General features: G+C 38.6%; 1 non-coding gene across 1 annotated transcript; it reads left to right on the forward strand.

Annotated features, from left to right (window-relative positions):
* The first annotated feature begins 613 nt into the window (after positions 1 to 613).
* On the forward strand, positions 614 to 720 carry LOC129064495 (U6 spliceosomal RNA). Its single transcript, XR_008528474.1, has one exon. It is a non-coding gene; the product is annotated as a U6 spliceosomal RNA (small nuclear RNA).
* The last annotated feature ends 13542 nt before the right edge of the window (positions 721 to 14262 follow it).

The following is a 14262-nucleotide window of genomic DNA, read 5'->3' on the forward strand; positions in this document are numbered from 1 at the left end:
ATTTAAAGGAGGAAGCAAAGTGTATAGAGTCAAGAGAAGAAGTTTTTATTAAGAAGTTCTTATCGTAGTTTTATTAGAACTGGAAGTTGATACTGCCACCAGGCCAGTTTGGGCTCCTCAGGCCAATGAATTAACAAGCAAAACAGGGAGTTACCTTTCACCTGGAATGACTGATCTTAACTTCCAAGGTGCAAAATGGGTTGTTTTCCACAATGGGTATATGAATAGTATGTTTGGAATACAGGCAATACGCTGAGAAACATCTTAATGATTCCACGTCCTTGGATAAAAGGTAATGTAAAATTATAATCCAACAAAAGTTGAAATACTAGTGGCTTATACCATTCTTTAATTAAGTCTTGGGTCATCCCATCAGGCAAGGAACCACAATCAGCTGAGATGCTTGCTGAGAACAAAGGGAAATTAGGAAAGGATAGTGGAAGATGTTAGTTTTAAATACCACCTATGACCGTGTGACCAGTGATAGAAATAAGAATCATAATCATTATTGATGTCTTCCTTATTTTGATATGAACAAATGTGTGGATATATATTCATTATCTTCCCTTTTTTCCATTTCCCTTAAGATGTGTTAAAAAAAATTAACCTTCTAGTGCTTTCTTCGGTAGCACATATACTAAAATCGGAACGATACAGAGAAGATTAGCATGGCCCCTGTGCCAGGATGACATGAAAATTTGTGAAGAGTTCCATATTTTTAAAATTTATTTAATGAAAAAATAATAATAATTAACTTTCTATCTCAGTAATTAAATGCAAACATGCACATCTAGAAGAGGAATGAACATCCCCCAAATATAGGTAGAGGGACTTTATATATTATTTTATTGTAGAAGAGGACTAAGAAAGAAGCTCAGTATGTCATATGGATGTCATATTGACAAGGAATAGACTGTGATATTCTATCAATGTAGCCGAGCTGGAGGTCCCAAACTTTTCTTCCTTGTATATTTCTGGGTTAAGCGTGGCCACTTAACTTGTGTAAAAAAATTTACACAAGGATCGACATTTTACCTTGTATGATCTATATAGGATTTGGAAAACAGAAGTGAAAAAACTAATTTTATGTTCTGAAGGCTAGTGCAGAACTCTCGGTTATATGGCCACTCACATGCATTTTCATTTATCTACTGGCTCGTTTGTTGATATGTGCAGCACCCAAACCCGAAACACTTTAATCTCCTCTAGAGCTTCTCCTTTAGCTTTTCCAAGCCCTGATCCAGACACATGTGACATTGGGTCATAAGATCTTAGCTTCTACTGTAAGTCAGCAGCACCACTGAGGCTGGAAATGAAGAAGTACAGATGTGGGCTCCAGTTTGTCCTCATTGGTTCTTGCTTCTCTTTGTTTCCTTCACTTCACATCCAGCTTTTCTTTCAACTGCCATCTCAGATGACCTAAAGTTTCCCTCTACTATCTAGGAACCTGCTATATTCTCTAGGAAACTGCTATTAATCGTGTAAATTTTTAATTAATTTAATTATATAATAAACGTGCTTTTTACAGCCAGGAGGAGATATCACAACTTTCTGATGTCCTATATCATTGGAAAAATTAACATGCATTTTATGTGTTACAACATAATCTTTGGATAAAGAATGCATTTTTAGGGAAATGTTAGAGAAGGATAGAGGGCATGTGGGAGAGCATTTGGTATCATGCTCTAAGGATGGGAGACATAGGACAAGTGATAAGTGTTACAAGGGAGGAGTAGCCACATTGATATACATGAAACACATACAAATCAAATCACTGGATGCTTTATGGTATTTAATTTGCCATGTTTAAATAGCTAATGGCATTTACCAATATGTGACTCACTGACATTTTGAGAATATACACGTGAGAAATACCAGTATAATTCAGACCAAAGTCTAAGGAAAAAAAATGTTTTGCCTCAGAAACTGATATAATGTATTTCCTTAAGAATAAAAATTATATAATCAAACATATCTCCATTTATCTTGCTTTACCCACTTGGAAGCTCTACATCACATTTTAAAAATTAATTTTAGGAACATTTTTCTCCCTGTTCTATATTTTCCTGGTCTTTTAATGTGCAATGTTTTTCCAAATTATAACATATATTCTTATAAGCTATAGTCTTATAAGACTACATTATAGTCTTATAATCTTTAAAAATTTATTTATTTTAAAAAATTGAAAAGGAAAGAAATTAATACATGAAAAAATGAATGAAAAGCAAATAGGCATTTTCCCAATTGTATATTCCAATATAAATGACTGAATTTATAAATATTAATACTAAATATATATCTGCTCACTTCATATAATATTAGTAAAGGATCTTAGTCATTTGAGACCATTTTATCTAATCTATTTCACTTAGAACAGTACATTCTAAAGGTATGATAAAAAATTGATTTGATAGTATGTATATATTTAATACTTAACCTTTTCTATGTCAACAGACTATGTTTCTTTTCCACAGAAATATAATAGAATTATTTCAACTAATATATTATCTTCATGAAGGACAATTATAGGCACTAATAATTTATGGCCCTGTAAATTTGAGGCAAATTTAATGTATTTCAATTTTTAGAAGTTAAATTTGGCTTATTATATAATATGGTTTAAGACAATGTCTGAAATTGAGGAAGACATTACCATACAGTTAGGTCTTTTAGTTAATGGTACTTGTCTGTTCCACTGTGGGAATATTTTCATATTTTTCACTTAAGTGTTACTTTAGCACATAAGATCTAAAATGAGCGATATCACTGTCGCTCCTGATTCCACATGTCCTAGAGCTATTAGCATTCATGCTAAAGGAATGCCATTTAACTTAATAAGGAGTCCATTTACTGCCCCTCTAAGTGCTTATTTTCCGTCCTAACTTGCTGCAAGGCATGTGGGCAACCAGCAAATTGAAGATTTAAAAACATTTTTACCTCACGCGCCTGGGACTGATTGTTCCCCATCGGCGTGCTGATGGTGGCTGGGCCCCGTGGCTCTGTCACACTCTCAGTCCTCTTTCCTCACAGCTAAGTTACTTCCACAGTGTCCCCACCAAAGCGGCCTATTCAGTAATCGAATAATTCCAGTATCAGCCTTTCGGTCCCATTTATTTTTTCATGAATTCTTTGAATTTATTTTTTGGAAAAAAGTTTTGAAAGAAAACCACGGTACCTTACTAATGTTAGGTAGACATTGTATTTAAGCGTTTGAATGTCTTTTATATTTAGATGATTGAAGTTCACAATAAGAAAGCACAAAGTCTAAGAAATTATGTGGCTGTTGAAATGGAGCTGCCATTTTCTAAAGTATAACATTCATTTCTTGTATGAATTTTTATTCAGGATGCTGAACTGCAAACCTCAGAGAATGAGGTATTGGCAAAGGAGATGCTATAGAAAGAACAACAAAAAAATCCCAATGGAATCCTTAATCATATGAGTCACTCGTGAACAATAAAGCACTGTGAAGATTGCTTTAGAAATTAGGTCTTGACCTGACTTTTTGAAAAATACCGCAAAGTAAATTGAAAACATAAGTGGATATGTGTTTTTGAGAGAGGTTGCATATCAGTATAATGAAAATGAAGGATATCTGTTTTATCAAAGAGAAATGTTAAAATTAATGATACCAATTCTGAAAAAGATTAATTATTCAATTTAGAGTATATAGCCATATATTCATATCATAGGTATGCAATATGAAGGGGTGTGCCTCCTCACAACTTAACTTGACCAAGATGAGGAAAATCAAGCCAGGAAAACCTACTATCCATTCAGAGATGCACGTCATTTTCCTGCCAATTTGAGGCCACACAGGAGCAGTGGTATGTCCAGGACAGTTTGCAGACATGGCAATGTCATCCTGTTGGGCCCACTACCCAGTTAGTTTGTTATTCTCCCTGGAGACTTTGCATTCCTCCAGCTTCTTCACTTCATTTAGTTTTCATTCCCTGAGGCCAGCCTTCCCTTTTTTGGCCTTTTTCACTACACGTCTGGCTCCAGATTTATGGACGTTTCTTCCAGCGCCAGCCTGAGACTGAGCTGGCCCAATGCTCACCTCTGGGGCAAGCCCCGGGGGCCTTAAGTCTCAGTCCTGAAGATTCAGCCCTGTTCACCACAAAGGCTGACTAGTGCATCATTTACTATTGTTTTGACCTTGTTTGTGCTTACTCTTTTCTAAAGTTTCAGAAGCCAAACTGCAAACAACACCTGCCCCCTTGGGTGTTCCCATCACCAGGTGCCAGCAGGAGCCTGGTCCTTCTGTAGCAAAAATAGAGCAGCCTCGAGGCTTCAGCATTTGCACAAACTAGATTCACAAGGAAACCACAAATTAAAGAGAATAGTTTCAGTCAACAAACAAAAGTTAGAAATTTACAAACCAATAATCTTCCGATCCACATGAAAATAATTTAACCAAAAGTATTGAGTTATAAGAATCACAAAATTGTCTGGTACACATGACATTTATAAAGTTTACACCATTTAAAATTTTTGGATGATCCAGTATTGTGCAAAGTGCACAGTTCTGGTTTTTTAATTCACTTGTTTGTTTTGATCATAGCAATGTCAGAATAGCCTGACTCCGTCCTCCCCTTGAACCTGGGTTAAGGCACTTAAACACTCTCAGCTACAGTTTCTATATCTCAAACTAAAATAATATCTACCTTGCAGAGTAGCTTTAAGTATTTAAGGTAACAATAAACTAGCATATAGTAGGCACTGTTATAAAACTAAAATTACTAAAGCATACCATATATGTAAGTATGCATATAAGTAATATTCTTATAATCACTCTGATTATATATGGTATACATATTATAAATATATAATATGTAGTATATGTATGTATCTAATATGTAGTATAAGGAAATATTTCAAATATAACAATGGAGTTTCGCCACTAAGGCACACTCTCTGACAGTCTCTGAGCACTGTATTGACCTTATTTCCTCTGTCTCCTCTCAGTTCATTAGAAGTTCTTCTACATTCCCTCTGCTAAGGATGCTGAAAGCCTCTCTGGTCTCTCAATTTCTATGAAGGAAGAGAGGGTAATAGAGAAATCTCCACACTCTTTAATACATCCTGTGAAGAATAAATACGTTTCAGGATATGTACCATCCCTTCCAGTCTGTTTTTATTGAACATGAAGTGGTATTAACTTAAAAAGATCAGAGAGCGGTATCTTTTCACTTAAAACCAGCTTTCACCCCTGGATTTTACCACATCCTCACTTGAAATATGACTATGCCTTTCTAGTTGTGTTTGGAACTTCACTCTGCCTTTATAGCTTTGGGCAGATTGTGCTACCCCAGGGACAGCTGTGCTCAAGTCAATTGACACCCCATTGGCTGAATCCCTTTGATGACATAGCCCAATCATAAGAATGGAATAATTAGGTGAAAGTTATCCTGCTTCCCTTGCACTGATGGATGTGTTTATGGCACACGTCTATGGTTAACTATTACCTTTCCTATATCTTCCATAGGAAGTCCCCTATTCCCTCAGCTTCCCTACACATGCTGGGATTTCCTGCTCAATTAACATCACTTCCAAGCCAGTTTCAGTTGAAAACTTAACATTTTTAACTTATTTTAGATACTTAATATAGTGGGTATCAGTATATTTGCATAGTTTGAAGTTATTCCATATACAAATAGATCACAATAATAGATGTTTATTATGTAAACTGACTTCTTTTCAGGATGATCTGTCTAGGATCAGTTTGGCACTTCTCAAAGAGAGGTGTATGTCCAGATATTAAAAAAAAAATATTTTAAATCCAGATAGATTCCAAAAAAGCTAGAAAATGTAACTATGTCACATGAGAATTTCACCTTTAAGAGTCGCAGCTGTGTGTGTGTGCACGTGCATGTAGCTCTCACACCCACACACTCTATAACCCATGTCTCTGTATAACTCTTAACATATCAGAGACCCCTCTACTTCTTCCCCTACCCCTTATATACTGAATCAGAGCCTCAATATATTTAATATAAAAAGCCTCAGACTTTGTACCCTATGAGATGGGTTGTATTAGCCTCATTTGAGAGACATGGAAAAAAGCCTCAAAAAGTTAAATACCTTGCCTCAGATCAAATAATTACTATATTGCACAGCTGGTATTGGAAGTGAGGTCCATCTAGGACCATAAAATAATTCCATAAAACAGTATGTCTCCAAGAAACATCATAGGAAGGTTGATTATTTTCTAGAGAAGTCAAAAGTGAGAAAGGGGCTTTATAGAGGGTGTAATACAGATATTCACAAATAGAGAACAAATACATTAGAAAACAAAGAAGGTGACCACAGAAACAACTGTGGAAATGTTTGGAACATAAATGAAGACTACTAAACCATTAAATTTGGTTACTTAGTCTCATAAGATGGAGGCGAGGGACAACCTGGAGGCCTTGGAGGCTGGGATGAGGAGTTTGGGTTTCATTCCCGGGCCATGGGGAACTAGTGGAGGCATTGGAAAAGAGAGCTGTACTTTCTTTTTCTTTTCTTTTTCTTTCTTTTTTCAAGAAAAGCAATGTGAAAGCCATTCCCAAGGAAGAGATACAGGGAAGGAGACTCAAGTTACATAGACCAGTTATCCGGCAAACAGAATGGTCCCAGAGTGGTAGTAAAGGCTCTCAGTGGGATTGAGACCATAGGGAAGAAGGAGGGAAACAGCTCTAATGTCAGAAGATAAAACATGAAGTGGGGGAGGTTATTCTAAAGGACCCTCCACCTGTTTTTCTTTGTAGCTTAAGATTTGTGCAAGACCTAGTCAATATCCGGCAGTTGATAAAATTAAAAACCGTAAATTTGGATCAGGAAGCATTACACAGTTTGGGCCAATTTGGGGATAAATGGCATAATTCTAACTCAAAACCATTGGCACTAAAAATAAATATTATCCCTGAAAGATGGGATGAATGTAAGAAAAAAATGAAGTTGACAGGTGAATCTACGTAATTAGCTTGACTGACATTTTATGTTAAAATTAAATTATTGGAAAGAAATAAGAACATGCAGCAGAAAACTTAAAGGACTATTTAGTGAGATATTTAGAAGAACAAAGGAATCCAATCACTTTCTCCCTGCATTAGGTTTGGGACCATACTCCAGCTGGTCACCTAATGTAGACACTTTCTCTTGCCATTAAATATAAAACAAAGTGTAAATAAAATTGAAAACACATGGGTAAAACAAATACATACAGTTTAGATAAAAGGACATAAAATACAAGATAAAATAGCAAATTAAAAATTCAGACTAGATAAAATACAATAAAAAGATGAGACAATACAACAAAAAGATTAAAGAACTTTAAATACGAAAATATTGTCTAAAAAAGTACACTAAAAATATAGACTGCTTAAGGTTGGAGAAATCAGCTGAAAGAACATCTTTTCAAGAATAGAAAAAGAAAGAAGTCCTGCAGAGCTCAGATTAGCCCTTGGGGAAAACTAAGCTCTCAATTTCCAGCAGTCACCCTGCCATACACCTTCCTTCTGAGGCTGGGCTTCCCTTCGGAGGCCCCACCACCAAGCAAATGCACTCAGGTAAGGAAATCCTGGGAGATTTGTCCTTTAGGATGAAGGCTTTCTTTTCCAACACCTGGGCTTCTTCTTTACATATTTGACAATTAGTTCCAATGACACAACTCTAGCCAATATTTCTACCTAGTCCCTGCAATTAGCAAAGTGTCTCCTACACAAAATAAGGAAATACATTGAGAATATTTAGCAGCTAATCGAATGTGAAGAAACAAAGGAATGGAAGAAACAAAAAAACATTGCCATGCTACAAGTTTTCACCCAATGCTTTAGTAGGAGGAAACGTAAGATATGTTCCCTTCTTATGTGTGAAGCAATTAGTAGTGAAAGAGAACAGCTCACAGACAAATCCCATGGAGATGGGTCAGCAAGAACCAGTATTACAGAAACATTTGTGTCTGCTTAAATTTGGGGAAGAATCACAGTTTTGATCAATTTTAGTAATAAATGTCTTAAAGTTACTGATGAGCCAATGACTCAAAAATTCTGGTTAATTATGAACCCTCCAAGAAGTCTGGAGCTCTCATATTGGCCAAATGAAAACCAAAGGCAGTCAGTTTGTTGGCGGCTAGTTGCGGTTGCAGCGGAGAGTTGGGGTGTGCCTCCAGAGCCAGCCTGCTGGGCTCTGCCACTGAATACACCATTTCTCAGACTCCAATTCCTTCATCTGCCAACTGTAGGAAGTGCTATAAAGTTGTTATAAAGAGCAGATGCATTAATATATGTAGAGCACTTAGAACTTCTGCCTGGCACATGAGATATGCTCAGTGAATATTTGTTATTGTTACTGTTCTAACAGCAAGGACAGGATGTTTGGCAAACACACTAGCCAGAATATTTTGAATTCTTAAAAGAAGCCTCAAAATGCAGCACAGCATCTGGGCAGCATCTATAAAACTAGGACAAATGAAAGAAATCTCAATCTTCCAACAAAATTTCTAATACCTAACCTTTCTTAAGGAAATTTTGACAAAATGTCAGTCAAAGATAAAGGGCACAGAAATAATAAAATCTGGCATTTGTTCAGTTACTAGGAACCAGGCACTGTTCTAAGCATTTAGCACTTATGATATCATCTACTCCTAATGGTGAGTCAAGTACTAGTTTAACCAACCCAGTTTACTGATACTAAGTAGAGTGATTAAGTAACTTGTCCAAGGTCATACAGCTGCTTGTAGAGGAGCCAGGATTCAAACACAGGCAAGAGGCTGTGGAGAGCCTGCTTATTTAACAACTATGCCACACTCGAAGAGGATGCTGTTCTTCAAATGAAGTGAAAGTGAATTTCCTCTTCTTCCAGAAGACCACCTTAACGGCATGGAAAGTCTTTCCTATAACCATTTTCCTTTGGATTCTTTAGCTGAAACATCTGTTTCTAAGGGCTTTGCTTGTGTGACCCTCGGTTTCTTTCCTCATCTCCCATTCTCTATCCCTGGCTGTGTGTGATTCACAGCCAGAGTGAGGGACTGAAGGGAGAGGGAGGGCTAAATCTGGATTAAAATCTACATTTCAAAATAGTTGCCATCTTTATTTCAAAGGCTGTTAGGTTGAAATATATATGTATGTATTCAATATTATGTATACTCAACAAAATATACCTATTAAAATTCAATATACAGAGTCCGGCAGAAATAAAGCCTGCTTGAATATGGTTGGTAGGGTACTAATATGGGTGTAATGATTTATAGTCTTAATTTGAACATTTCACCTAAAATGTCATACGGTGTGTTTGACTGTGATGTGGTTATATTACAGAATTACATGCTTATGATTTTGTAATAAAAAGGGGGCGCTACTTGTGCCAGACCCCTGTATAATATATGTACAGACTACTCACTGTTGAAAAAGATTATTCTGAAATCAACACCATTCTCTTTACAATACATGCTATGTTTTCAATATTGCTCAAAAACAAATTCTGGGTAGTCAGTGACAGACTTCATTTGGCATTTATTTCTCTCTTTTTAATTGACATTTGTAATAGTTCGACCCATCTGCCTTTTAGCCATTGTACACCCACTCCTACCATCACACTCTGTAGGCATAAAACTATATAATAGAACCCTCTGGCATAAAACACAGGGGTGATAAGAGCCTTGGGTTGAGCAAACAACTATGAGCAGGACGCCTTTAAGAAATGCAAAGAAAAAACAGATGAGCAGAGAATATGCCAATTTGGAACGAGATAAGATGGTGACTACATCGCAAAGGGGCTACAGCACAGAAATAGTAACATAATATTGTAATAACCATCCCTGCTCATTGATTTATGGAGCCAGGGCTCTGGGGGCCCCCAAAGAGCCAGCATCCCGAAGGCATAATGCAGCACTACCCAATCAATTCAGGGGTGACCCCACCGCATCAGTCAATGGAGGTTAGTGGTCATTTTCAATTCACTGTAAAAGAAGAGCTTTTAAGGAAGCCCTTAATCAAATGGAATTAGTCTGGAGAGTGATGGAGGATCCATTTAGCCATGGCTATGTGAAGTAATATAAAAAAAACCTGAGGAGGGTTGGCCTTAGGGCATCTTATTTACCATATCAAATTTAGTTTGATTTTATGCTTTGTTTGAAATGGCATCTGAGCAATTTCTTTCTTTTTCTTACTAATGCTGGTCATTTCAACGTCCAAGAGGTCCCTGTAGTTTGTCTGTTCACACTCTACCTTCTATTTACAAAAAGAAGCACAATTATTCTCACTCACAGCACTTATCTTCTTCCTGACTCATTGTTTGTGATAAAAACAAATTTGAAAAATACATGGAATCACATAGAGAAAAAAATCAGCACTTAGCAATAACTACTATTAATATTTTGGTATATAGCCCTTCAGTTATTTTTTTCCTTGCCTTGCTCACTGATAATATCTTGAGCTTTCCTTTTCTGTGCTTTTTTTTTTTTTTTAATTCTGAGCCTTCCCATAGTCAGAGAAAACCACATGGCCTCTAGGAGAATTGAGGTTCTTCTACCTGGAAGACAAAGAAATGGTAAAGTAGCAAACTTTAGTGTGCTTGACCTATAAAGCAGGCAGTTAAGATGAAAGCAAAGGACCCAGAGAGGAGCCAGACACTGAGTTTATGACATGATAACAGATTGGGGCAAGAATGGGAGATCTGAGTTGTCTCCCACTTGGGAGACTGAGGATGACCAGGGAATGGGGCTGACAGGAGTTGGGACAAGTTGGGGGTGAGGTGGGGCGGTGAGCAGGTGACTAGACTGGAGAGAGTGTGTGCAGGAAAGTCATGGAAGGATGGAGGGGCTGCGAAGGGCCATTCTGCCCCAGCACCTCTCTGCGCCAGATCTGCAGACCTCCTGGGCTGTCCCTCCTCTGTCATCTGTGCCAAGGAGACCCGTCAGGCAGTCTTGTAACTTTTGAGAAAAGCCCTTCTAGTCATAGTAGAACTAGGAAGTGGGCGAGTCTCCCCAAAAGGAAACTATGTACAACAAAAGGAAACATTGTGAAGCCTGCATTTCGAATTCTCAGAAATGGATGAATAACTTACATTTTCATTTTTGGATATAGTTTTTGGTAGTCTACTTCTATGTCCTTGTTGTTTCTCTGAAAAGACTTTAATCTCCTTTGACTTCCTCAGGAAAAAAAAATTCTAAGGAGTCCCTTTATAGCTGACATATTTTGAAATAAATGTATATTCCTTATTTAAACGGAAGATCACTGGATTATGACTGTAATTAACATGAGAAAAATGACTCACAATTTCACAGCTTTTTGTCACCATTATCATACTATATCCAAGCGTATTATTCTGAAAGATGCAAAAGATTCTGAATGTATTTGACAAAAATACACCAGGTAACAAACACCAGGCTGGCAGACCTATGAGAAAAGATATGTATGGGTGCATATGGAGAGAGTCAACAGCATTATTTGTTCAGCCCCAAACCCCCTGGGGAAGAATCAGTTTAGGTCTCCTTCCCGCTCAGGCGCATTGGTGCTCCCGTGTGAAGGAAGCCGAGCTTCTTCCACCCTGATCCGTGTTGCTGCAGCAGTTGCATCCATCAGTCCGCTCCCACACAAGTGCTTGTAGGATGCCCGTGGGAGCCGAGGGGACTGGCTTATTGCCACTGTGCTGCTTCCCAGAGGGCTGGGCCAGCAGCAGTTTCTCTCTAATGTGAGAGAGTTCACCTCTGGGGAGGCGAGCAAATGTAATCCAGCTTAAAAAGGGGAAAGCCAGATTTTATTCTTCTGATGTGTACTGGGAAACAAATGGTACTATTCCTATTTTATTAATCATAGAGTAATAGCACAAGACTTGTCTGTAACCTACAAAGCATTAGAGTCTGGATTCAGAAATTTCCAAAGTCTGATTTCCAGTGGACATCCTGGGGCTTCATGCTAGTTAGGTCCATGGTCACCACGCTTTGTTCCCCTCAAATCTGCTTTGTCACCCTTGCAGTGTGGCAGCTGCTTTATGAATTTTCTTTGACTACATAATAAAGTGAGGCCCTGGACATGCCACTGTCTCTCAGGGACTTATTTCTCATCAGTAAGGGAAGGGTTGGAGTAGGTAATTTCTGAGTTATCTTAAGCTCCAAAATCTTCTTAGGTTATGCCACTCGTCTTTTCCTTACACAACTTGTTTTTTCTGCCCAAGCTGCTATCGTCCTTGAAACAGTGAAGAGGGTTCTCTTCAGTGGTTCATGAGCCCCCAAATCTGGGGTGCCATCGATAATACTATACGTGTAAAAGGAAGAATTTGTCAACTGAAGGAGGAGAGCGGTGCTGAACATGGAAGCCTAAGAGCAAGTGATGACAGGGCCAGATGGGACGGAGCAGAGGAGAGGCTCTGGGTCTCAGAGCCGCCCCGTCACCGCGGAGCGCTGCAGCCAGGGCTGCCTCCGCAAGGCTCGCTCTGGCGTACACAAAACAGCCGCTCCCTTGTGCACTCATGCTCTACTGTCCACGTCATGTTCTGACACTAATTTCACTTCCCAGTACCAGGAAGGATTAGGATGCTCTTATCCATAGAAAGGCATATTTTATGTTCTCTCTTAATTGATTGAGATTCTGATTTAACACCATGGCCGGCTGAATAAGGGCCCCCAAAGATATCTGGCCCCAATCCTTAGAATGTTACTTTAGATGAAAAAAGTGGTTTTGCAGACGTGACTAAGCTAAGGAGAGTGAGATGGGGAGATTATTCTTCCTTATCCAGGTGGGACCTAACTGTAGTCACAAGTGTACTTATAGGAGGAAGGCAATATGATGACAGAAACAAGATGTATGCTGCTGGCCTCAAAGACAGAGGCAAGGATGGTGAATGCCAGCAGAAGGGAGCACTGTCAAAACCTTGAATTTGGCCCAGTGAAACTGCTTTTGGACTTCTGGTTTCCAGAACTTTAAAAGAATACATATGTGTTGTTTTTAACCACTACCTTTGTGGTCATTTGTTACAGCAGCAACAAGAAACTAATACAAACATAAACTCCCGTGTCTTTTTGGTACTAATGATTCTTTGTCTAAGTGTCTAATTACTTTTAATTAGCTTAAAAAATAAAAATTTAGTTTCTGGACATGCACACCCTGGACCATACATACAAAAACCTTCTAAGATACCCCTGCTCATCTCATGCAGTGCCTCCAACTTTGATTCACACCCTCTTTCGGATTGCAGTAGGACACAGTTTTCCCTACCATCATGCCTCTGAAAAAGATACTGGTTTGTTGGTTTTGAATGTAACCATAAATAATCTAATAGGGCTTAACAAAAATAAGCCAAGAGAAAGTACCAGGTGCACCTATTCTCATTCAAATGCAGCCAGTCTCCCTGACTTCCTTATTACAGAACACCCTTATTAATCTTCTGTAGACATCAGTGCCACCCAGTCATGTCTGGACTTGCTGCTAGACTGCTACTTCTCAAACTTTAATACATAGGAATCACCTGGGGATCTTATTAAAATTAAAATTCTGATTCTGTAAGTCTGAGGCGGGGCCTGAAATTCTACATTCTAATAAGCTCCCAAGCGATGACAATGCTGCTGGTCTGCAGACCACACTTTAAGTCACAAGGTGCTAAAGAACCTTCTGCACATCTGGGCCTAAGGTAGATCCTAATTGACACTACCAATAACAAGATCTTGGGGAATGTTGAAACCTCCCAGAACTTACTTTGGACTATCTTCTGTAGAAGTGATGCTCCCGCTCATCCTCCCTGGTCCTGGCCGATGCATTAAGTACTTCCCATGCGCCTCTAGGTACATAACACCCCCGGGGCTGTCCTAGCCATCTAAAGATTCTTTCCTCACGGCACAAGCACTACAGGGATCTTGTGCCTTTCCTAAATGTCAGCATTTCTCCAGTTCCCTGGAATCTTCTCCTAAAATTTTCTTCTCTATTCTGTTCACATGCAACCTTAGGCCAAGACTTGCTCAGCCAGTCATCTAAAGCCCTTTTCTCTTGATTTGAGTTTATACGTGCCTAGACTCTCTAGGGCCTTGGGCCTTACAAGCAGTCATGGGCCCACCATCACTCTACAAGCTGGCTTGTCTTTGTCAGCTCCCAGCAATATCTCAGAGCCTGTTTTCATCTTTTCCTGTTTTAAAACTGCCACTCCCTATTGCATCCCCTATTGATTTCAGTTTCTGGCCTGAGTAATGAATCTGGTCTTTGGTCAATTTATGGAGCGCAGACTGGCTTACCCTGCGCCCCATAAAGGACCAAATATTTTCTCCTCCACCTGCTCCAGGTTCTCCCA

The sequence above is a fragment of the Pteronotus mesoamericanus genome, unplaced genomic scaffold, assembly GCF_021234165.1.
Source record: "Pteronotus mesoamericanus isolate MK-2021 breed Mesoamerican mustached bat unplaced genomic scaffold, CSHL_Meso_final contig_164, whole genome shotgun sequence".
Taxonomy (NCBI): Eukaryota; Metazoa; Chordata; class Mammalia; order Chiroptera; family Mormoopidae; genus Pteronotus; species Pteronotus mesoamericanus.